Source organism: Bos taurus, chromosome 4, assembly GCF_002263795.3.
Source record: "Bos taurus isolate L1 Dominette 01449 registration number 42190680 breed Hereford chromosome 4, ARS-UCD2.0, whole genome shotgun sequence".
Lineage (NCBI taxonomy): Eukaryota > Metazoa > Chordata > Mammalia > Artiodactyla > Bovidae > Bos > Bos taurus.
The window spans coordinates 13,955,699-13,981,007 of NC_037331.1; the positions used below are offsets into that span (position 1 = coordinate 13,955,699).

The 25,309-nt window shown below is 39.0% G+C and overlaps 1 non-coding gene across 1 annotated transcript; it reads left to right on the forward strand.

The window, feature by feature from the left end:
- The first annotated feature begins 10,913 nt into the window (after nucleotides 1-10,913).
- On the forward strand, nucleotides 10,914-10,985 carry TRNAC-ACA (transfer RNA cysteine (anticodon ACA)). The gene has a single exon. It is a non-coding gene; the product is annotated as a tRNA-Cys (tRNA).
- Nucleotides 10,986-25,309: the final 14,324 nt, after the last annotated feature.

Here is a 25,309-nt window from a genome sequence, read left to right on the forward strand (position 1 = left end):
AAATACGAGACTCAAGTATAACTAAGAAACAAAAGACTATGAAAAATGACCAGGTAAGATTAAAAAAAAAAGTTCCAAAGAGCTTTTGGAAATCAAATTAGAAACTCAGCGGACTAAACAGATTGGATTCTAACAGCTGATTGAAAATAGTGAAGATAAAATCAGTGAACACGGAAGGCAGAGTAAGGAGGTCTAACAAACGCCTAATCAGGCTTCTTGAGGAAAATAACAGAATTAAGGAAAGACAACATTCAAGACATTGGCAATTAGGAGATTGGGATTGACATATAGAAACTAATATATATAAAGTAGATAACTAGTAAGAACCTACTCTATAGCAGAGAACTCTATTCAGTATTCTGTAATGGCCTATATGGGATAAGAATCTAAGAAAAAAGAGTGGATAAATGTATATATATAACTGATTTACTTTGCTGTAACCTAAAGCTAACATTGTAAATCAACTATACCCCAATTAAAAAAAAAATTTTTTTTTAATAATATTGGCTGAGAATTCTGCAGAATGACAAAAACACAAACCCTCTGATTCACAATCCCAATGAAACTCAAATCCCAAAGAAGCTAGAGGGAAAAAGAAGACACCTAAATACACAATGAAAGTTCAGTTTGCCAAAGACAAAGAGAAGTTCTTAAAAGAAGCTAGAGAGTAAAATACAAACAAAACCCAGATAACTTAAGCGGAATGATAATTTAGTTGAGACCATCAGAAGATGGGGATATCTTCAAACTGCTAAGAGTTTTCAATTGTCAACCTGGAGTCACAGAGTGAAACATCTTCCAGTGTCAAATTAGCACATCTTACAAACTTAAAGATCTCTCTTCTAAAGAAATTTCTAAAATTTTGAGACACACACACAAATGATTCCAAAATGAAGGGCTGAGATGCAAATACTAAGGATAGACATTGGTAAACATGTAGAAAAATCTATTGAAAACAACCACGTCTTGGTTGTGATGTAAAAAATGGAATTTTTTTCATAAAGCATCTTAGAAGACTATTCTACTTAATGAAACACACTCAGGGAAATATTGCTAATTAATGCTAAGTGCAGTGCCAGAACCAGCCTCTTGGCTGGTGTGGTTAGTGACTACAGGTGCCCACCCACTTAGTCTGAAGTACTTGTTTTATGGATAAAATTATTGGTCATAATAGTGTTCTTCAGTCTGGAGATCAATTTGTTGAACTATGAATGTCATGGGTATGCCTTTTAACAAGCTAGGAGCCACAGTCATACAAAACTGTGAGAATTGGTCTCAAATTTTGACATATCTGTCTTAATATTAAAGGCCAGAGGAGAACATGGCAAAGCCATGGGAAAGAATATAGGATAAAATCAGTTATATTATCATTGAACTTTTACTTCCTCAACTACTAGGAGGAAATTCTAAGCTTCCTTCATTTTTTTAAAAATAAGAAAAGTCATTATAATGCCATCATTAGATCATTTCTAGCCCAGTGGTGTCAGTCATTGCTGCTGCTGCTGCTAAGTCACTTCAGTCGTATCCGACTCTGTGCGACCTCATAGATGGCAGCCCACCAGGCTCTGCCATCCCTGGGATTCTCCAGGCAAGAACACTGGAGTGGGTTGCCATTTCCTTCTCCAGTGCATGAAAGTGAAAAGTAAAAGTGAAGTCGCTCAGTCATATCTGACTCTTCGAGACCCCATGGACTGCAGCCTACCAGGCTCCTCCGTCCATGGGATTTTCCAGGCAAGAGTACTGGAGTGGGGTGCCATTGCCTTCTCCCAGTCATTGCTACCAGTTGAAATACAGTTATGCCTTTCAGCTGTGGCTTAGTAATGACATTAAGTCTGAATTTTCTTGCAAAAGCAATTTATTCATGTCACCACTTACTGCTGTAAGCTTGTTTATGGCCTTTTAAAATGGGATCGGTTTCACCATTTGGTTCTTTCTTCAGCACTTTTTGCTTTCTGTGAAACACATACATTTCCCCAATGCAATCACAAATGATGACAAAGGAGAACTGAATTAGAATGTAGTTACTTCCTAAAGTATTTACATATGATGACCAGATTTAGAAAGAGGAAAGGGGAAGAACATTGCAACCATAAATGTTCAGAATCCTATGAAAACCCTGAACTGTGATATCAAAACCCTCAAAAATAACTACTTTTTTGCTATTGTCTACTTCTAGTTGTGAAAGTTGAAATATAAGTACAAAAGTTAACACATACTAATGTGAACTGTTTTTATTTTGCCTCTTAAAAAGGAAAAGTTGGATAAAATAAAATCTCAAGTTCCCTATCTTGATTGTGGAGGTGAATGTGATAAAATGATGCAGAACTATACACATCCTTTATACCAATTTCAGTTTCCTGTTTTTGATATCACAGTACTGTTACCTAAAATGTAACCAGTGGGGGAAATTGCTTACAGGTATACACGATTTCTCTGTTTCATCCCAGAAACATCCTGTGTATCTATAATTATTATTTCTGTAAGATCTTACAGAAAAACATGAATGAACTTTCTGACCAATCCAAATATTTCTAAATAAAAGGTTTTTGGTTTTTTTTAAATCTATTTCCTCACCTCTCCATTTTAAAAAGGATGAAGGCAGGGATTTTTCTGTAACCCTGGGTAAAATGCAACGCAGGCCTTGGCCTTCTGATCCTCATTCTGAGGGTTCACCACCTCTCCCAGTGGTTTCATCTTTTTTTCAAAATGCCAACTGCCAGTGTAAGAAGGATTCTTCCCACCTGAGTTCACAGGTACACAAATCCAAGAGCCCATACATGTCTCAGCAAAGACTGTGAATAGAGCAATGTTAGGGGCGAAGAAACCCTACTTATCACATTTATATTCAATAATATAAATTATCTAATTTAGTTAGTTCATCTTTGCCACAGTTAGTTAAAAACCCTGCTGCTGCCTATCGAATCATTAACCCTTTATGCATATAATCTCACTAAATCCTCTCTATTCACCATGAGACCGCTAAAGTCATATTTCATTTGGCCAAAGCCTAGGTACCATGTTGCTTGGCTAGATATTCATAATTCATTTAAGCTCTAATCTCCAAAAAAACATTTGAGTAGATCTCTGGGTTGGGAAGATCCCCTGGAGAAGGGAAAAGGCCACCCACTTCAGTATCCTGGCCTGGAGAATTCCATGGACTGTATAGTCTGTGGGGTCACAAAGAGTCGGACACAACTGAGCGACTTTCACTTCCACAGCCAGATACAAATCGTGCTCAGAGAACTCACAGAGGAGGAGATGCAAGCACAGGATTTATATTACTAAGATTTTTTGTTTCCTAAAGGAAATAAGGCCATTTGCAGCAACATGAATGGACCCATAGGTTATCACACTTAGTGATAAATCAGAGACAGTAAGGCCGCTATCATATGTGGAATGATATGTGGAATCTAAAAAAAAAAAGTGATACAAATGAACTTATTTACAAAACAGAAACAAACTCACAGACATAGAAAACAAAAATATGGTTACCAAAGGGGAAAAGAGTTAAGGGAGGGATAAATTAGGAGTTTGGGATTAACAGATATATACCACTATATATAAAATAGATAAATAACAAAGTCCTACTGTATAGCCCACTTAATGTATATTCAGTATCATGTAATAACCCATTGTGGAAAATAATCTGAAAAGGAATCTGGATCACTATGCTGTCCACCTGAAGGTAACACAACATTCTAAATCAACTACACTTCAAAAAATTACATTTTTTGTTTACCATGTGCTGAGCATTACGTTATATATTTTATAAGGAATATCTCATCTGATTCCCTCAATAAGCTATGAAATACATCCTGTATTCATTGTTAGTTCTTTCCTGTTTGACAGAGAAGGAAATTGAGGCTTAAAGAAGTCAAGGACCCTGCTGAAGGAAGTAGAAGTCCTAGGATTTGAACCCAGGGATTCTCAATTCATGGGCTTCCCTGGTACCTCAGACAGTAAAGAATGTGCCTGCAATGCAGGAGAGCTGGGTTTGACCCCTGGGTTGGGAAGATCCCCTGGAGAAGGGAATGGCTACCCACACCAGTATTCTTGCCTGGAGAATGCCATGAACACTGGGGTCCCAAAGAGTCGGACATGACCAAGCGACTAAGCACACACACACACAGACACACACTCTCAATTCGACGTCATGGATGTGATAAAGTGAAGCCTTCAGATACCATCAAGGTGTAAACAGTATCCAGATCTAAGTTTCCAAGTAACCAATAACTGCAGAATACTAGAGTTCATTGGGCTTCCCAGGTGGTTCTGGGGTAAAGAATCCGCCTGCCAATGCAGGAGACATGAGAACACAGGTTCGATCCCTGGGTTGAGAAGATCCCCTGGAGGAGAGCACGGCAACCCACTCCAGTATTCTTGTCTGGAGAACTCCATGGACAGAGGAACCTGGAGGGCTGCAGTTCATAGGGTCGCACAGAGTTGGAGGCAGTTGAAACAACTTAGCACTCACTGCACACACTAGAGTTCATTGCTTCATCCACTCATAGGATAGAAAATGTTACTAGAGGGTCTGAAAAAATAATCCCATAGGTATATAAGTTGCATTAATACCACATATTAATACCAATATTGTTTGTTAATATTTATCAATATTTAACATGTATTCAGTTCAGTCGCTCAGTTGTGTCTGAATCTTTGTGACTCCACGAATCACAGCATGCCAGGCCTCCGTGTCCATCACCAACTCCCAGAGTTCACTCAAACTCATGTCCATCAAATTGGTGATGCCATCCAACCATCTCATCCTCTCTCGTCCCCTTCTCCTCCTGCCCCCAATCCCTCCCAGCATCAGGGTCTTTTCCAGTAAGTCAACTCTTCGCATGAGGTGGCCAAAGTATTGGAGTTTCAGCTTTAGCATCAGTCCTTCCAATGAGCACCCAGGACAGACCTCCATTAGGATGGACTGGTTGGATCTCCTTGAAACATGTATGCTGCTGCAACTGCTGCTAAGTTGCTTCAGTCCTGTCTGACTCTGTGCCTGTCTGACTCTGTGCGACCCCATAGACGGCAGCCCACCAGGCTCCCCCATCCCTGGGATTCTCCAGGCAAGAACGCTGGAGTGGGTTGCCATTTCCTTCTCCAATGCATGAAAGTGAAAAGTGAAAGTGAAGTCACTCAGTCCTGTCCAACTCTTTGTGACCCCATGGACTGCAGTCTACCAGGCTCCTCCATCCATGGGATTTTCCAGGCAAGAGTACTGGAGTCGGGTGCCGCAACATGTATATATATTTATAAAATTTAAGCTTTTAGACACAGGACCTCTCAGAAATTTTAGTATTCAGTTATGTGCTGTATATCTTCAAGTAGGAATATATACATTTCCCAAGCAAATTCAGTCATGGAAAATTCCCCACCCCCTTTCATGGCACACCTTTTATACTTTTGGACACTAATTTCCATAGAATTTTGCTAGAGAAATAACACCTTCCCTCTATTCTGAATTATGCTTTTGTTATTTTCTCCCAGAGAAGTCTTAATTTTGTGCCCTCACTGCTTCTGATCCATTACTATCCTTGTATTCCACTGTCTTCTCTGAGCTTTTATTTCTTTGTATTTCTTATTCCTTTTTTCTCCCTTTTTGGGAATCTCTCTTGGAGTGGCAGCTTTATCAAGAATGGGCTTGAATCCTCAGCCTTCACAAGCACTGAGTGTAGTACACCTTGTTTCTGGTTGGTCCAGAGAGATCTGTCCTCACACTGCAACTGGGACTTTTTCTGGCTCTTTTTTGCTATTGCTTTAGAACCAAGACCTTTTTCCCCAGAAAAATGACATTCTGAACTCTTTTAAAGCAACTGATGCTATTTAACTGGTGTTGATAAAACAAGAGAACTGGATAGCGTATGATAAATTAACAGATCCTTTATGTATGTTAGATTATGGATGTGAGAGTTGGACAATCAGTTCAGTTCAGTCGCTCAGTCGTGTCTGACTCTTCGCGACCCCATGAATCGCAGCATGCCAGGCCTCCCTGTCCATCACCAGCTCCCGGAGTTCACTCAAACTCACGTCCATCGAGTCGGTGATGCCATCCAGCCATCTCATCCTCTGTCGTCCCCTTCTCCTCCTGCCCCCAATCCCTCCCAGCATCAGAGTCTTTTCCAATGAGTCAACTCTTCCCATGAGGTGGCCAAAGTACTAGAGTTTCAGCTTTAGCATCATACCTTCCAAAGAAATCCCAGGGCTGATCTTCTTCAGAATGGACTGGTTGGATCTCCTTGCAGTCCAAGGGACTCTCAAGAGTCTTCTCCAACACCACATTTCAAAACCATCAATTCTTCAGCACTCAGCTTTCTTCACAGTCCAACTCTCACATCCATACATGACCACTGGAAAAACCATAGCCTTGACTAGACGGACCTTTGTTGGCAAAGTAATGTCTCTGCTTTTGAATATGCTATCTAGGTTGGTCATAACTTTCCTTCCAAGGAGTAAGTGTCTTTTAATTTCATGGCTGCAAGTTGGACAATAAAGGCTACACACTGAAGAATTGATGCTTTTGAACTGTGGTGTTGGAGAAGACTCTTGAGAATCCCTTGGACTCCAAGGAGACCAAACCAGTCAATTCTAAAAGAAATCAATCCTGAATATTCATTAGAAGGACTGATGCTGAAGCTGAAGCTCCAATACTTTGGCCGCCTGATGCAAAGAGCTGACTCATTAGAAAAGACCCTGATGCTAGGAAAGATTGAAGGCAGGGGGCGAAGGGGATGACAGAGGACAAGATGGTTGAATGGCATCACTGACTCAGTGGACATGAGTTTGAGAAAGCTCCAGGAGATGGTGAAGGACAGGGAAGCCTTGTATGCTGCAGTCCATGGGGACACGACTGACTCAATAACAGCAACAACAATACATATTTACTTATATTAGAATCTTGCATGATAAATTTGACATTTTCCTACAGACACTGAGGAGACAATAAACATGTAACATTAAACATTGTGGGAAGCTAGATAAAAAAAGTTAGAGGAAACATTTATACCAGTATATCTAGTACCTATATTTTGTCATGTGAACTAAAAACTTCACCCCTTAAAGCACCAAAAAGAAACACTTGTAATTGGCTTCCATTTCATCAAGTCAATTAAAAAGAGTCATTTCATTTGGGGAAGTTGAAATTATAATAACAAGATTAGACTAAACAAGATAGTTATATTATTTGATAATAAAAGTCCATTTCCTTATAATAATAGAAATACCAAGCTTTCTCTTTCCATTTTGAACTCTATTTATTTTAGGAGTAAGGAAGGAAAGTGGGAATTATTAATACTAGACTGAGGGGAAAGATAACATTAAGAAAAATAAAAGTAATTTTAAGATTTGACATATTTCAATTCATACACAGGGTGGATAATAGCATACATTAGAAACCTTGAAATATGTAAAATTCTAATATTACTGAAAATAATTTATAGCACATTCCTTAACTTTATTAGTGAATATTTTTATTTGGCTTATAGTATTTAATTTGTGAGGAAAGAAACCATAAGGAATTCATGAAGCTCACATTCAATTGATTTTGTGACCATTTTGCTAAAATCATGAGCCATCAAAAATAAAAATTAAAAAAAAATTTTTTAACTAAAATAAAGTACAAAAAAAATTAGAACATTCCACTACTATAATCATGATTTTGAAAAGAAAATTGTCTTTATTACATTTTTCTTGGAATCTGAAAGATACCTGAAGTATCTGTTTCCTAATATTTTGCTTATGACAGTTAATTTAAAGCAGAGTTCCTTCTTCCTTGAAATAAGCTAATTTTAATCAGACTTCTATTCCTCCATTTGCTGTTCTTGTAAGGCTTTACCAGTTTTAAATGAATGCTGATGACTTGAGTAATGGAAAGTGTTTCAGAGGGTCATGAAGAAAAATAACAAATGCAAATTAAGGCATAAAATGGAATTTCCTAAACAGGGAGAAATTATATTTTATTAGAATGTGAAAAAAGTCATGAAGACACTCAGGTTAATATTTCTTGTCAATAGTATTCTTACCTATTATTAAATCGATCTTCCCATATTTTACCAATACCAAACTTGAAATATAATTCATTCCTTTGCTCCCAATAAAATGTGATTCATAGAAAACATACATATATAAATCATTTTGGTTTTACTCAACTCTTGATTGCCAGGTAAAACGCAGGACACCTGGTTAAGTTTGAGTTTCAGATAAACAAGTAATTTTCAAAGTATAATTAAATCCCAAATATTGCATGGGACATACATTAAAAAATGATTCATTATTTATCTGAAATTCAGATTTGACTAGGGATGTTGAATTCTAATTTGCTAAATTTGGTTCTATACTGTTATTTCCACAGGTCATAGAAAACTCCATAAACTAGCACTTTTTTTGGTTACTTAAAAATCCAGATACAGGAAACTAGCTTCATACACAGTATATGTGGAAGGGGTCCAAAGTAGCAGGAATTTTTAGCTGTTTCTAACTGGGTCATGAATGATAGTAAAATTCTAGAAAACAAAATGACATTGCTTCAGACAATCAGGATTCAATAATTAATAAAAGTCTGGTACTTCATTCTAATTTAAATTAGAGTGCTTGAGAAAACTAGCACATAATTTGTCAAGATCTAAGGCAATTACTTAAAAAGAGGAGCAGGTGTAATTGAGCATGCAATCTTGTCATCTTGTCGTTCCAAGAGCAGGTAGATTCTGCCATTGAGGAAGTGTGAGATGCCAAAAGCATTTGTTGAAACCCTGTTTGTGGATGCCCTGGGGAAGGAGGAGATTGTCAGAGGGAGGGTCCAGATTGCAAACACAGGAATGTGCCCTCCAAAGTCAATTAATATTAGAAAGTACCCTGGCCAGAGCTGAAAAGTAGGACTTTACTTGATGAAACTATCCACACTAAATGAATATCAGAACCAGGAGTTAAAAGAAGACACATTACTTGTTTAGAGAAGTGATCAAGATTTTTAAAAATAGAATGGCAATTTAATTGTAACTATTTGTCAGGGGTTCTTGTTAAGTCTACCATTTCCCCATTTGTTTTTCATGGGGGTTTTTTAATATCATAATTTTCTTTTTAACTATACAAGATTTATAAAATTAAGCTATCTGATAGGACTGCGGCATTTATTTTGCTTGATTCCCTTTCTGATCATTTCTTAACATGAACAGCAAACATCTTTACCACCACCTAAAAAGAATTACCTATACTTCATGATAAAAGACTTTCAATTAACTGCTGAAGTTTAAAATAAAGAACTGTCAACTACCAGAACAGTGAACTCTGAACCTCCATCTAACAGAATTCAAAATGCTTTCCCAGAGTTAATATATGCATTATATATTTTCAAGGAGACTCAAATGACAGATTCTACAAAGGTTGCCTTAACCAGAGTACTGAAAAAGTTATTCAGCAAGAATATAGCTCAGAACATGCACCCATACAAAACTGACAAGATTTCACGGGGTGTTATTTCGTTGATTTCACCTCAAAATGCTGATGCTGGGGTCAGTTTTGCTCAACACCTTCCTCACCCCAAATAAACAATTTACAGCTTTCTTGGGCCTTCTCCTTTTCCCTTTAAATGCCATTTTAATTCAAATCCTTCCTTCACTGAGACAGCCTGAAAGGACCCTCCAGGCCATGGTGACGATTTTTCTCCTTTCAATACAACAGGCATTTGCTAAGTTTCAGGGAAGCACCTGTATTAATTGTATTTCCTGCTCATGTGCTGCTTTTGTTTGCAATAAAAGAATTCATCTCAGGTGAGTTAACCTTGCTTTTTAGAAAGGGCACCTGTAGTTATCTTGGTGTGGATTGTAAATCAAAACATGTTGAGCCTTTAAAGAGGGAAATAAAGAGGTGCTGATAAGAGGGTATGCGTAGGATTAGGCGACTTTCTCACCACTTGTATTATCAGGACAGAGAACAACTGAGTCACATTAAATTACAGGGGGAGAAAGAGTCCCAGAAATTCCACAGCCGGGAGGTTGACTGGCATCTTGCGTAAGCCTGGAAAGAGGAGGGGTCTAGGAGGTCTGAAAACCCTCCTTAGCCTCAGGCTTCTATAATTGACCAAGATTTTTCAGCTTGTGATTTGATCCAGCTATACCCTGTTAGAGGCACTTGCCCCCAACTGAGACCAAGGCTGGAGTGAATAAGAATTAGGTGACTCACTGATATGTACAATACACGCGTTCATATCTATTAGGATAAATGACACGTCGCTCACTTTAAGCACAGGCAGCTGGAGATTGTCATATTTTGAAAATGACAACTGTTATTTATTTATTGAGAATATTTATACAGCTTCTTCCTGGGCATGGAGAAGGCATTTTTCAGCATCACTGTGACACTGGGCTGTCACGTGTCTAGAGCAGAAGGTAGAAAACCATTAGCACCAGCAGAGACAAAGCGCATGCACTCAGCAGCGATCTGTGTCGATTGAGAGGGTTAGACGTGGCAGGTTTTTAAGTGAGGCCCAAGTCATTATCTTAACAGGGTTTCAAGCTACTCCGAGGGAAAAAGATTTGTTGTTTTTTTTTCCCCCCACACAGTGTGGTTTCATTAACTGCAGAGGGCTAGTATTGAGGCATTGAATAATTTGGTCAAAGGGTTCATGTTTTGTAGCTCAGGGGGCATGCTGGTCAGCTGGTAAAGGAGAGATAGAGAAAGATTCAGGAGCATAAGCAATGTTTCTCATTTCTGTCTCACACATCACAGTCCTTGTGCGTGCCTCCTAAGTTGCTTCAGTTGTGTCTGACTCTGCGACCCTATGGACTACATAGTTCCTCTGTCCATGGGGATTCTCCAAGCAAGAATACTAGAGTGAGTAGCCACTTCTTTCACCAGGGGATCTTCCAACCCAGGAATCCAACCTGCATCTTTTATGTCTCCTGCATTAGCAAGCAGGTTCCCTGGTGGCTCAGATGGTAAAGCGTCTGCTTACAATGCGGGAGACCCAGGTTCGATCCCTGGGTTGGGAAGATCCTCTGGAGAAGGAAATGGCAACCCACTCAGGTACTCTTGCCTGGATAATCCCATGGATGGAGGAGCGTTGTAGGCTACAGTCCATGGGGTCCCAAGAGTTGGACATGACTGAGCAACTTCACTTTCACTTTCTTTTTTTTCACTTTCACTTTCTTCCCCACTAGCCACCTGGGAAGCCTTTACAGTCCTTGCTGCTGCTGCTGCTGCTAAGTCACTTCACTCATGTCCGACTCTGTGCGACCCCAGAGATGGTAGCCCACCAGGCTCCCCCGTCCCTGGGATTCTCCAGGCAAGAACACTGGAGTGGGTTGCCATTTCCTTCTCCAATGCGTGAAAGTGAAAAGTGAAAGTGAAGTCGCTCAGTCATGTCCGACTCCTAGCGACCCCATAGACTGCAGCCCTTAGGTAGTCTCTTTTTTGAACCTCTCACAGTAAGTCAAGTGACTTACTTCTTTGTTGTTGTTCAGTCACTCAGTCGTGTCCGACTATTTGTGACCCCATGGACTTCAGCACATCAGATGTCCCTGTCCTTCACATCTCCTGGAGTTTGCTCAAACTCATGTCCACTGAGTCAATGATGCCATCCAACCATTGCATCTCTGTCATTCCCTTCTCCTCCTGCCCTCAGTCTTTCCCAACATCAGGGTCTTTTCCAGTGAGTTGCTGCTTTCAAAGTAAGTCAAACTTTTTTTTGTGCTTTGCTATAATTTCCCCATTATTAAAAGAAGCACAGTTTCTTAAAATGGTGTTTCTCCAAGTATGAGCCCCAGTTCAAATTGCTCATTCCTGGGTCCGATCTCAGGTCTACTTAATCAGAATATCTGAGAGTGAGGTTTTGGGATCTGCGTTTTACCAAGTTTCCTCATGTGTTTCTTTTGCATACCAAGGACTGAGAACTTGCAAGGATCTTGGAAGAATAGAGTAAGGTTATGGAAACAAATGTGTTCTGAGCTTTGCATATTCTAAGTGGTGGATCACATTGCATTTACAACAATAAATATTGCTTGAGGCAACTCAGATTAATGCATTTTATCTATGTACACCCCAAGTTTCTGAAGGGCCACTATACTTTCCTATATTTTAAATATGAAGGAATAAACATAGTCTTTTCCAGGTAATACTTTAAATAATATATATATATATATATGCATTTTAGAAAAATTTGATTAAGTATAAAACATTTCTCTTATAATCCCCTTTTGGAACTAGTTTTAGGGGACCCTGGCCTTTCCCCAGTTACAGGAATGAAATTTGCAGATCCCACAGTATGCTGTAGGGGAGATTGACGTGTCTCATATTGCTACAGTAAGTCCTAGAGAGTAATCCTTATTAGAAATAGGTTAATTTCTCTTAGAAACGAAATTTTAGCATGAATACTGAAACTGCATGTATAAGTTTTAATTTCAGGCCATTATTTTATTTGAAGGGACTAAAATCCAATGTCACAGTACTATTTTCTCTTTTTTTCCAATAAAAATATTTTTATTACCAAAATAAAAAATGCTTATCAGTAAAATTTTAATGATACAAATAACTATTTTTAATAAAAATAAAAATCTTACAATTACATCTGTTCAAGGACAACTATTGGCAATACCTTAGTACATATACATCCATAACTACATATGTAAAGATTCTTTTTTTTAAAGAAAAACTAGGATTTTTACCATTTATATATTGCTTGTTTCATGTAAAAACATATAATAACCAACTTTCAAATCAATAAATATACTGTTATGAAACATTTTTACATGTTGCATGCATCTGTTGTATGGATATGTAATGATGTGTTTAACCAACACCTGACTTTTAAATATTTGGGTTATTTCCAACTTTGCCATTATAATGAAAGAGATAATGTCAGCCAAAAAGAATTTGCTGAATGGTTTATCTCTTGTGTGAAAAGTATTCATACAACTGTAACAACCAGATGCTATTAGAAATAGGTTGTAAATGAGCTTATGGGTCCTGACATCATGCTGAAAGAGGGACAGTTCTTGAGTCATTCCTTCTCATTTCCCTGCCTCCCAGCCAAGGGCTTCTTTCCACTCCATTCCCCACCCCTGAGAATTCTGGGGAGAGACATCCCTCCTCCTCCTTCCCCAGTGTTAGCTTGAAGCTTTAGTTATGTATTTAGTTGCACGCTGCACTGAGCAGAGAAGCACTGAGGAGTGAGGCACGACTTATCTCCAACTGCACGTTGACTTACACCTATTGAGTCATCGCCCAGAAGTCCAAAGGCAGATTCTTCATGACTTTAATGAGACTTAAGTTTCACTGGCTTTTTATTTGCATAGCACCTTTCAAATAGTTTGCCTTTTTTTAAAGTTGTGAAATTATTCTAACATGGAGAAACAAATTTGGAAAGATGTTTTGGGATGCTTCAATGAAACAAGTGAAAATTTATCTCCAGTATACTCCTGAAGTGAATGTTTATGAAAGGTACCATTTTTGTCCTTCGTTGTTATGTTTAGTTGCTAAGCCATGTCCGACTCTTTGCGACCCTATGGACTATGTAGCCTGCCAGGCTCCTCTGTCCATGGGATTTCCTAGGCAAGAATACTGGAGTAGGTTGCCATTTCCTTCTCTAGGGGATCTTCAGGACCCAGGGATTGAAGAAATGCATCTCCTGCATTGCCAGGCAGATTCTTTACCACTGAGCACCAGGGAAGCCCTTTGTTCTTTATAAATGTATTTAAAAACTAAAAGAAAGTTAAGGGGAAAAAAAATGAAAGGAATACAAAATTAAATGCAATAAAGAGGAGTGATGACATCAGTAGAAATTCTGATACAAAGAGCAGTATATACAAAAAAAAAACTTTGAGATTAAAACAAAAGCAGTAATTGATTAAGAAGGGGATAAAATTCAATGGTATTATCTAATATAAGCTAGTTAATGAATATATTTCAAGTGTATTCAAGATTAGTCATTGCAAAATAAAACTTGAAATACCCTGAAATCTTACAGCTCATGTACAAAAAAGCTTTTTTTTCCCTAAATTTAGTAAGAATTCTAAAAAATTTGATTGACATTACCAAAAACAAGATATGAAGCTGAAAGAAACTTCACTAAACTATATTAGTAATAAAAGATTTTTCAGTGTTGCTAGAGGAAAGACTTGAGTTTCTTTTTTCACTATAAAACAATTATAAAACTATTGGCTAATGAAGAGGCAATCAAAGAGCCTGCTGCTACCCCTGCCAAAAACAAGAAAAAAGTTCAGAAAAGAGTCAGGCAACTGACTTTAAGGTCTTTATTGTTCTTGGTGGTGGTGGTGGTGTAGATTTTGTGATGTTTGTAAGATTTGCCAACTTTCTAAATTTTGAAGTTTGTTTCTCACTCCAAATATTAATTTTTGTATCTAATTTTATATTCAGAAAGTGTCTCATTCTTTTTGTTAAAAAGGGCCTCCCCCAAATTTGTATCAGCTTCAGACCCTAGGTACCTGAATTCAGCCCTGATGTCCAAACCCATAAAGCTCAGTTGCATCAACATTCATTTACACCGAGAAGGTGTTTGTGGCCAGCAAAGAAGTGTGTGGGCCAATTGAAGATCAAAGAATGCGGAACAGCATCACAGCCTTTGGAGGGATGGGGGAGGTAGAGTGGGTGGTGTTGGGAAGGAGCCATGCAGAAAAAGTGCACAGGATGCAATGGACTTGAGAATCTCTTTGTAAATAGGTAAAGTAACTTTCCTAAGCAGCATGTTAGGTCCCTAAGTGGTGCTTAAACATAGCACAAAGGTAGCAGATGAAGGATCAGATTGTTAAGGACCAACTTGCTTGTAAAACCCGAAGAGCTGTGGTTGATCTGATAACTCGAGGATTCTTAATAGCTCAACATAAATAAACCACTTGTAAATGCCCTTGGGCTGGCCTGCCTCACAGCCCTTTTCACATGGCAGTAATATATGGCCAGTAATTACCATAATGAGCCACCAGAAGGCATCTATTTGTTAGCCCTGGAAGAGCTTGCATCTGGCTTTTAGGTGTGAAGCTAGGAGAGGCAAATGACAAAGAGCATTTGAATATACATTTCCTCGGGCAGCTACTTATTTGAACAGCTGCTTAGGAGGTCCACAGCAACGTTAAGAGTTAGTCCAATTCAGGAGGCTGTGTGCATCTTGATTTCTATTTTTTTTCTTTGAAGTACAGGACCAGCCTATTTTCTCTCTGGGTAATAATTTCTCCAAATTAAAAGTAGTTACCCGACTTAAAACCTGTGACAAGTCTACTGTGTTGACCTCTGCAGCTGGGAGAGGGTGGAAGTTGCCAGGGAAATGGGCTCTAGAAATGAAACATGGAACATGTTCAGAAGTCACATGCCAAATTGTTTGGTTTTAGATTAAGTTTCTTAGGAAAAATGATCAGAACTTTCTTTCTCTATTTTTTTTTTTGTCCAAACAAAGAATGTATAATAAAGGCAACATCTGCTGAAAATACAAGAATATTTTCATCAAAACAACAAATTGGTGGTTTGTTGTGTCACCTTGTACTTTTAATAATTCCAATGATATTCATTCCCCAGATACTAGATAGAGACAAGTTTGCCATCCGAAGAAAAGAAAGGAATCTAAGTACCGAAGAAATGAGCTTAGAATGATACCAGAGAGTGGGGAATGTTCTGGGGAAAAGTCTGTGAATCTCTGGAACTGTATGGCTAGGAATCAAAACAGATGTGTACCCTCCTTTATCACTGAACACACTGTTACAGGGCTGGATTATTCAGAGCCTTCACCTCTCTGTGAAAAGGTATTAGAAAAGCTGTGCAGTTCACTAGCTAGTGGGAAGATGTGTGAAATAATGCCTCTAAAACACTCTTGAACATGAAACAAGAGCCGCAGGTATTTCTTATTTGGCCCCAAGTTTACCTTAGATGAAGAGATTTATATGGAACCTGGAAGAGGCATATCAGAGTTTTGCCTTGACATTCATGGATCACTGAGCAGTCCCAAATGCTTCTAAGAAGATTATCAGGTGGTTGTGTTTTTTGAAGTTTCCTGATCTCCAGTCAAACTGTTTAGGTATTTGATAGCTTATCCTTGAGATATTAGCAAGACACAAGATGACAGAGCCTAAAAATAAAACATAGATCCCTATACATTCATCACCCTGCAATTTTCTTCTAACTACTGCATTTTGTTTCATTTTTTGGTATAATAAAGGACTTTAAAATTATACATGTATAGCTAATATGGGCTTCCCTGGTGGTTTATACGGTATCGAGTCTGCCTACAATACAGGAGACTGGGGTTTGATCCCTGGATGCGGAAGATCCCCTGGAGAAGGCAATCCTCATTCTGTGGACAAAGGAGTCTTGCAGGCTACAGTCCAGGGTGCTGCAAAGAGCCAGACACAACTGAGCAACTAACACTTTCATTTTCACTACCATTTAATAGATTTACTGTATTACTGTATTATTTTGTAGCTAATATAGTCACATAGTTCAAGGATCTAATATTACAAAAGCTGTCTATAGTAAAATGCCTTCTTACCCTTACTCCCAATCAGCCCAGTTACCCTCTGCTCTTAAATATTGACTGTTGTTAATTACTCATGTATTCTTCCTGTACTTTGATTTTATATCTGAGTAAATACATACATATATATTGTTCTCACCTATTTTTATGCAAAAGTCATACACTCTGCATACTGTTCTGTATCTTACCTTTCCTCCTAATATTATACTTTGGAGATTTTTTTTTTTTTTGTATTTCAGTACATGATTTCCCCATTCATTTTTACAGCTACATAGTATCTCATTGTTTTAATCGATAATTTATTTAATCCAAACTGCAGCATTTTAAAGTTTTAGTCACTCTTAGAAACACCCTAAAAAAAATGGTCTAGGAAGCTCCATGTACTTTCATTTGTATTAAACTTTGAATTAGATTTTTATTTGCCTGTGGCCTGAACTTTTAAGATGTCAGAAAACATAGAGGGCTTGTGGTATCAGGCATAATTTGAAAGAATAACTTGATTTGTGAGTTTGAGGTAGATAAAATGCATGGAATTAGAACATACAGTCAGCTAAAAACATTTAAGATGTTACTAGTCCTCCATAGGCTTTTGTCTTGGGTTGCCTATATTCTATGGAGTGTTTGTCATGCCCACCTTATTTTCTTTAAATAATGTATAAACACCCAGACTGACTTTGATTTTTCCCAAACATGGCAACAGCTGCGCTATAGGGCTTTGTCTCTCAGACCACAGAACTAGTTTCTCTCTAAGGTCTTTCTGCCTCTCTGATCCTACTTTTACATTTAATTAAGGTAATCCTTCAATCTACATCCTCTTCCAGACCCCATTCTCCTTTCTTTCTAAGTTGTTATCCGTGTTCCACCTGAAGCAGGAGCTCATATTGCAGTTTTGGTCCTAAGCTCATTAAAGAAGAATGCATCTGGCATTTCTCTGGGAGGGAAATGGGCTTTCAAGTTCTAATTGGAAAGATCTGAAGAGTGTAGAACGACCATGCCTTTCTGACCACTGAGTTTATATGTTCACTACGTAGAAAATCTAGGGTCTATGATCCTACCGCTGTTTGCCTGTTAAAAAAATTAGGGGTTTTTTTTTGTTTTGTTTTTTGTTTTTAGAAAAAAAAAAAAAAAGAACACACACACACAAAACTTCATCCTGATGTGGGCAAAACTGTGCGGGCATGTGTGGTCTCTAATTGAGATTAATATAATTTGTCTCTCTTTAAAGAAATTGTATGAGGTTTGTGGATAACCCTGGAGTATTAGAAAAGTTCAGACAAAGAGGAATACAACCAAGAGTGAAGCTGTGCCATCAGAGAGCAAGAAAAACCGAAAAGGAAGGGAGGAAAAAAGGAAGGGAGGAAGGAAGGAAGGAATCTCTTAGAACTAAGGTTGCTGTCTTTGTCTTTGCCTCCCATCAAGATAAAAGATTTAGACCTTTATCAGGGGTAAAGAGCTGAAACAGAAGCACTTGGTTTTGCCTGCAGGGAAAAGCTAATGAGTAATGTTCCCCTTTTTCCACAAAGGTATTGGTGGCTTAAAGACTTTTTACTGCAGAAATTGAAAGGAAAGAGGACAAGGAAAAAAAAAATCCGAGTAATAATAGATTCTGCTTACATATCTATCTAAACATGTGGGGGTCCCTCCAGCACTCCCTTATGTGTTCATACACTCAACTGCTGCCTGTGTCACCCCCAAGGGTATGTAATAAATATTTGTTGATCTTATTGGTAACAGGTGATATGATTTTCCCGGCTGGTTCTATACATTACTTCATGATAATACATTGTATGCATTAAAAGTATTAAGTTAAATTTCTTACACTTCCTTTCCCAGGTCTCCTTTAAAAAGTGACATGTATTTTGCTCCTACAAGATGTTAAAAGAGAACAAGAGGACCAGCAGGTCCCCTTCCTGCCCTCCTGACCCACACCCAACCTGAGGTCAGCCCCCTGGCCTGTCTTTATATAGTCGCTAGAAAATAGGTGCCAGATCCCTTTCTCTCCATTTAAACCCCAGCTCTGCAGGCATTTATTTTCACCTGTTGAGAATGTAGTTCCACTGACATACAGAACCAAACATACAGATCCCTACTGAAATAATCATAAAAGGATTTATTTCCCTAAGAACTTGTTAGCTTATCTAAACATTTGCTACTCAAAAGTGATTACTTGGGAATTTCCAGGTCACAAAAGAGCATGCAAGTCTGTTGCTACTGGATGCATTCAGACAAAAACCAGTCACCAAACATTTTGAAGTGAGGCAGAGAATGTTTTAAAAATTAGTCCATGTTTAAGGAACACCCAACCCCAACAGAAATGTGAATTGACACACTTTTAAATGCCATCCCTGCTTTTGTTTTATTCTAATCAATCTATGTAATTGATTTTTCTGCTAAAGTCCTGGGTAGCAAATATATAAGACACCATGAAAAGTCTTTGAAAGTAAAGATCAAAAAATTAACTCTCATGTAGCAACATCAACAATTTAAGTGTGAGAGAAAAACACAGAATAAAGAGTGTTTTGCAGATAAAAGTTTAAGGAGAGACTTTAAAACCTAGGAAATACAGTATGCGGGTGATACAAGAGACTTAAGTTTGATCCCTGGGTCAGGAAGATCCCCTGGAGAAGAAAATGGCAATCCACTCCAATATTCTTGCCTGGAGAATTCCATGGACAGAGGAGCCCGGTGGGCTACAGTCCATGAGATCGCAAAGAGTTGGACACGACTGAAGCAACTTAGCATGCGTGCATGCACACACGCACAGTATGCATAGTAGGTTGAAAAAAATCACAATATTTTGAAGATAATATGTTCAAAAAGAGTAAAGGTAATGTGATTTAAGAGAAAGGGAGGAAACAAATTCCCTAGAATGGTTACAGCAAACCATTTCCCTTGGGAGAAGGAAAGGAAGCAGTCATCAATTGAATACCTACTATACATGCCAAGCATTTGGTATCTACTATTCTGCTGAATCTTCAGACAAATAAGATGACTCCCATTTGACAGACTAGGAATCTACAACTGAGCAAGATTGAGTAAGCTGCCCAAGGTAAGTGGCATAGCCAGGATTTCAATTCTGCCTGCTCGGGAGCTCCCTGTGCCCTATCGTATCTGCTTTCCTACAGTTACTATAAAACATGACTTAAGCAACAGTGATGTGTTCTGTCATGTGAGTGCTATGGCTCCTGGTGATTTGTTCTGGCCTCAGCTACTCCAGGAGGCAGGTACCCAGGTATCACCGTGGGTGTGTAGCATTCTTCTTGGATTTCTCCATAGGCCATTTGTCTGCAAGTTGGAGTCAGCAGTGCTATATCCCCTGCAGAGAGCAAGGAAGGAGTAAGTGGAGAGGACGTAGAGAACAGACATGCGGAATGCGGAGGGGTAGGACAAGTTGAGAGAATAGAACTGACGTATGTACACTACCGTGTGTAAACTAGCTAGCTAGTGGGAACCTGCTGTCACAGGGAACTCAGCTCAGTGCTCTGTGATGACCCAGAGGGCTGGGATGGCGGGGACAGGAAGGAGGGGAGAGAGATTTATATGTATAGCTGATGCACACTGTTGTATGACAGAAACCAACACAACATTGTAAAGTAATTATCCTCCAATTAAAGAAAAGTAAAAAGGAAGCCAAGGATATGCCTAGAAGAAACACCCTCCATACACAAACCTCAGTAAGTTTTAGTTGCATTTTGCTTGCTGTTGCTGTCCTCCTTGGGAACTGATACTTGAGCAGTTGGTAAATGGTTCCTATAGCAACAGTCACAAAGTGAACTCTCTCCCAACAACTCTCCTCCCTCCCTCTAACCCCACCTCAGTAGTTTTTTTTAACCTTTTCAGTTTTTTATATCAACATGTTTGAGTAAGTAGAGAGATGTTAAAACCTATTCACCAAACTACATGTGAAATTGTAAGATCATTGAACTTGATAATATTAAACACTTGTTAAAGAAAACTTCTGTGAAATAGATTTTACTGTTTTAATTTTGATTGTGAAATATTCAATAGATGCCAAACGGGGTTTAAAGACCAAGACATGAGCCAATACCTATTTCACTTAGCAAAGAGGCAAAGCAGCAGGAGGATGCCCTGCATGAATACAAGGATGTGAAAGCCACTGAGATCAGGTCTACTGACTCTTCAACATTTTTCAGCAGCAGCAATGGGAGTGGCCAGCTGCACGAGGACCCTTAAAGATCTTTAAAATATTCTTTCTGTAGCTATTACGACATACAATAGGAACATGAGGCTTTTTATACTAGATTCTCCCAGACTTCCACACCTTTCTCTGGTCCATCTGGAACAGGGTCTCTTAGGCAGAGTTTGTGGACATCACGGTTGTCTCCATTTCATCAGTAACATATGGGTTGATACCCTCCAGTTTCCCCAATGTCCATTCATGTTACATTATGGATTTAACATTCTTAAACTTAGTAATCATGCCTGCTTATGTTTACAGCCACTGCTATATCATGATATAAAGAGTTCTATCAGTTTTATAAGTTTACAAGTTTTGTAAGTATTCAAACAGTTGAGTTTAATTCAACATACATCAGAGGTCATCTAGTAGGTAATTAAGATCATAAACCATAGTGCTAGACTGACTGGAATGAAATCCCAACTTTGCCACTATGAGGCCTTAGGCAAATTACTTTACCTCCCATATGTGAATTAGGAATAATATTTTCTTACAGTAAATAAGCTAATATCTATAAATTATATGTCATTGATTACATATAATACATACCATTAATTTATTGGTTTTATTAATAACGCCTTTCAACCTTTGCCTTTTCATGTTACAACTCTACTTTAAAATAAAATTAACCAGTGTGTGTGACCATCAGTTCTCTGGTTATCCTGATTGTTCTTCTGTTTTCAGTTCTACATAGTCGTTTATGAGCTGCAGAGACCAGAATTAAATTAAAGTGAACTATGGTGTTTTGACATTTTTTTCCGAAGTAAATATGTACCAGTGAAACTGTGATGGTTGGGATTTCTGTATGGCATCAAGGGATGCCAGCTGGTTAAACATTCTTTCTGGGTATGTCTCTGAAGATGTTTCTAGAAGCGATCGGTATTTGAGATGGTGGACTGAATAAAGCGGATGGCCCTCCCCAGTGTGGGTGGGTATCATCTAAAACATTGAGGGCCTCAACAGAATTAAAAGGAGAAGCAAAGTGGAATTCATTCTCTGCCTGACTGCTGAAGTGGGACCTAAATCTTTTCTTGTCTATGAACTTGGACAGTGACTTTCCATGAGCCCTCTCTGCTCCTGTTTCTCGGGGCTTCAGACATGCAATGGGATCTGCACCATCAGCTCTCTGGCTCTCAGGCCTCTGAACTACATCACCGGCTTTGCTAGGTGTCTAGCCTGCAAACGGCCAATTGTAGGACTTTGTAACCTCCGTAAAAATCATATGAGCCAATGCCTTACAGTAAGTCTCTTTGGATAGACAGACAGATGTATAGATATATCCTATTTGTTCTGTTTCTATGGAGAACGCTAATATAAAAACTAACAATAGGGAAACAACAGTAAGATCACACAGAGGACTGGATTAGCAAATGGTAGTCTGCTGATACAAAAGTAACTCTACTTTCTACACTGGGAATTAAATAGTAATGCCTGGGGAGCTGGCCAGGAGTTGCCCTCAAACCTCACCACGTCAGAGATATAGAACAAGGGATATTTAAGGTAGGACTTTCCAACCTGGGGAGACTATTCAGTCCTTTCCAGAATCTACTTCCAAGCCTCTTTACCAGTCAAATTGATTTGCACTGAGCTTTTTGCAAGATGGGATAGGGAAACTTTTTTCCTATTGAAATATTTTACCTATTGCTATCTGGGATTTCTTTGATTGCAATAACTAAAAACCTACTCAAACCAACTTTAAGTAGGAAAACTTATACATGGCATATGGGTTAAAAAAAAAAAGATATGGACAGTAAATGGTGCTCTGACTCTAGTTAGATGTAACCAGAAGGGTTATGGGTCCAACTTATTCAGAACAGCTGACCCCACCATAGCCAGAGCTCTGAAAGTCCTCCCTGCAGAGCAGGCACCCTAACTGTGTCACCTGCGCTGCTTTTCTGGTAAGAAGAAACAAGCCCACATCCACAGACAACAGACTAGAATGCAGAGAAGCAGAGAGAAAATTGTGACACAGCCACTGCAGAAGGATTTATTTATCTTCCACAGTCATTTTTCACCCAAGGCCTGAGATGTGTAATTAAAATAATGTGGGACTTATTCCTGACACCGCAGTGATGCTGGAGAGTCACCCCTGGGCATAAAGTAGGGTGCATTCAACAACTTTTTGGAGTCTCTCCTGGTTCAGATCTGATAGTTAGAAATCATTATCTTACAGGCACATTTGTACCATTTTCCCATAATGTGTTATCATCTTACATAAGTCTACATGGAGCTTATTTGCCATTTTTCTACCCACTCATTTGGCCAAGTTATTTCCTTTTACAGTTTATACTTATTGCCTCAGTATGTCACTACACAGAGAGCTCTGCAGAAAATGTTATTTTAGCAGACATTTTTCCAAATCACTTATAACAACGTTAAGTAAGGTTGATCCAGCACTAATTCCTGGTATTTATACATTTCCATACATAACCGTCTTCTTTCCCTCAGCCCCTCACTTGTTCCTTTCCTGTCTCCCTTTACCAGCAAATATTTATTAAGTACCCATTATGTGCCAGAAAGTGTTCAAATGCACAGGATACCTCAGTGAACCAAACAGATAGAAGTCTTGGCTCTCACAGAGCGTACTTATTGGTGTGGAATGATAGCCTATAACAAATAACAAATAAATGAATGATATGTCATGTTGCTACAATGATAGGCACTGTTTTTCCCTTCACTTAGTTTCACAATTTGAATTAGTTCTTCAGTGATGTTTTCCCCCAGACCCACAGTATCTCTCTCAAATTGAAAGACAGTCACTTTTCTGTATTTTGGATTTCATTTCTGAAAGAGTTAGAATGAAGGAATCAGCAAAAAGGAAACAGAATTTTCACTCTTTTTTAGGAGAAGATGTTTAGGGTGAAAGGAGTTCATTTAACAAACATTTGTGCATTATCCATGAGGCATAGAAAAGAAGAATTTATAGCCTTGACCTTAAAGACTTCATAATTTAACTGAAAAGAGTAACAAGTAGGTAATAACAGAAGCCAGCAGCCCCCACCTCAAATGCCATCTCCAACTGCCCAAAAGGGAACCCACTGGACTACGGCAGTGCTGGTCACAGGAGTCCTTTCATATTTCCTGTTGCTCAGTTACTACATAGCCAATGCATTGACAGTGGGCTTCCCAAGCAGTAATTTTTCACAGTGGGATTTTGGCCTTAGATTTTGTTTCTGAGTCCCTTATCTAAATCTATCTAGTGTATCAGGCTATTTCATGGACACTTGCCCTTTTTCTACATTTAGCAAATTGCGTGCAGGCCTGTGGGCTAAGTTGCTTCAGTTGTGTCCAGCTCTTTGCAACGCTATGGACTGTAGCCCACCAGGCTTCTGTGCCCATGGGATTCTCCAGGCAAGAAAACTGGAGTGGGTTGCCATGCCCCGCTCCAAAGGATCTTCCTGCCCCAAGGATCGAACCTGCATCTCCTGTGGCTCCTGTGTTGTAGGTGGATTCTTTACCATTGAGGCACTGGGGAAGCCCTAGCAAACATACATTGAGCATCTATTAATCATCATGTCAAGTGCTTGAGATATTAAAATAATAAAGAAATTGCCTCTGGCCTTGAGGACATACCATTGTTAGGATCAGTTCAGTTCAGTCGCTCAGTCGTGTCCGACTCTTTGTGACCCCATGAATCGCAGCACCCCAGGCCTCCCTGTCCATCACCAACTCCTGGAGTTCACTCAAACTCAGGTCCATTGAGTTGGTGATGCCATCCAGCCATCTCATCCTCTGTCATCCCGTTTTCCTCCTGCCCCCAATCCCTCCCAGCATCAGGGTCTTTTCCAATGAGTCAACTCTTCCCATGAGGTGGTCAGAGTATTGGAGTTTCAGCTTTAGTATCAGTCCTTCCAATGAACACCAAGGACTGATCTCCTTTAGGATGGACTGGTTGGATCTCCTTGCAGTCCAAGGGACTCTCAAGAGTCTTCTCCGACACCACAGTTCAAAAGCATCAATTCTTCAGAACTCAGCTTTCTTCACAGTCCAACTCTCACATCCATACATGACCACTGGAAAAACCATAGCCTTGACTAGATGGACCTTTGTTGGCAAAGTAATATCTCTGCTTTTTAATATGCTATCTAGGTTAGTCATAACTTTCCTTCCAAGGAGTAAGCATCTTTCAATTTCATGGCTGCAGTCACCATCTGCAGTGATTTTGGAGCCCCAGAAAATAAAGTCTGACACTGTTTCCCCATCTATTTCCCATGAAGTGCTGGGACCAGATGCCATGATCTTTGTTTTCTGAATGTTGAGCTTTAAGCCAACTTTTTCACTCTCCTCTTTCACTTTCATCAAGAGGCTTTTGAGTTCCTCTTCACTTTCTGCCATAAGGGTGGTATCATCTGCATATCTAAGGTTATTGATATTTCTCCCGGCAATCTTGATTCCAGCTTGTGTTTCTTCCAGTCCAGCGTTTCTCATGATGTACTCTGCATATAAGTTAAATAAGCAGGGTGACAATATATAGCCTTGACGTACTCCTTTTCCTATTTGGAACCAGTCTGTTGTTCCATATCCAGTTCTAACTCTTGCTTCCTGACCTGCATATAGGTTTCTCAAAAGACAGGTCAGGTGGTCTGGTATTCCCATCTCTTGAAGAATTTTCCACAGTTTATTGTGATTCACACAGTCAAAGG